The 359-nt window shown below is 29.8% G+C and overlaps 1 protein-coding gene across 1 annotated transcript in view; it reads left to right on the top strand.

Annotated features, from left to right (window-relative positions):
- The window catches only part of LOC105816017 (DNA repair protein RAD50-like), a gene marked incomplete at its 5' end in the record, with an annotated part of 32,393 nt that overhangs the window by 10,887 nt on the left and 21,147 nt on the right, over positions 1-359 (top strand). The window lies entirely within an intron of this gene.

Genomic DNA, 359 nt, shown 5'->3' with positions numbered 1-359 from the left:
AGATGGAGATGCTGACCAAAGACAAAGTATGGTTTTTCTGTTTGTTCTAATTATACTGTCTGGTATTTAAAATAGCTTACCGTGCATTCATAATTGACACACTATGAAGTATTGAGTTGATATCGACTTTATATTTTAGAGGTTAAGTGAGGTTACTACTCTATAAAACAGACTGTCAAGCTTAAAAGTTATTGTTTAATTATAAAAAGTTTACATAGAAGTACATACACACAAACACATGCACATTGCTGTTAACTCTTAACATACAGAAGTTTTTAATTTTTATAGCATTAAACTCTGCTTATGGCTTAGAAAGACCATCTCCACTCCAAGATTTTTAAGAAATTTCATATTTTCTT

The sequence above is a fragment of the Propithecus coquereli genome, unplaced genomic scaffold (assembly GCF_000956105.1).
Source record: "Propithecus coquereli isolate 6110/MARCELLA unplaced genomic scaffold, Pcoq_1.0 Scaffold353, whole genome shotgun sequence".
NCBI classification, from domain to species: Eukaryota; Metazoa; Chordata; class Mammalia; order Primates; family Indriidae; genus Propithecus; species Propithecus coquereli.
The sequence above is the reverse complement of the archived record's forward strand: the minus strand, read 5'-3'. Positions and strand labels throughout refer to the sequence as shown.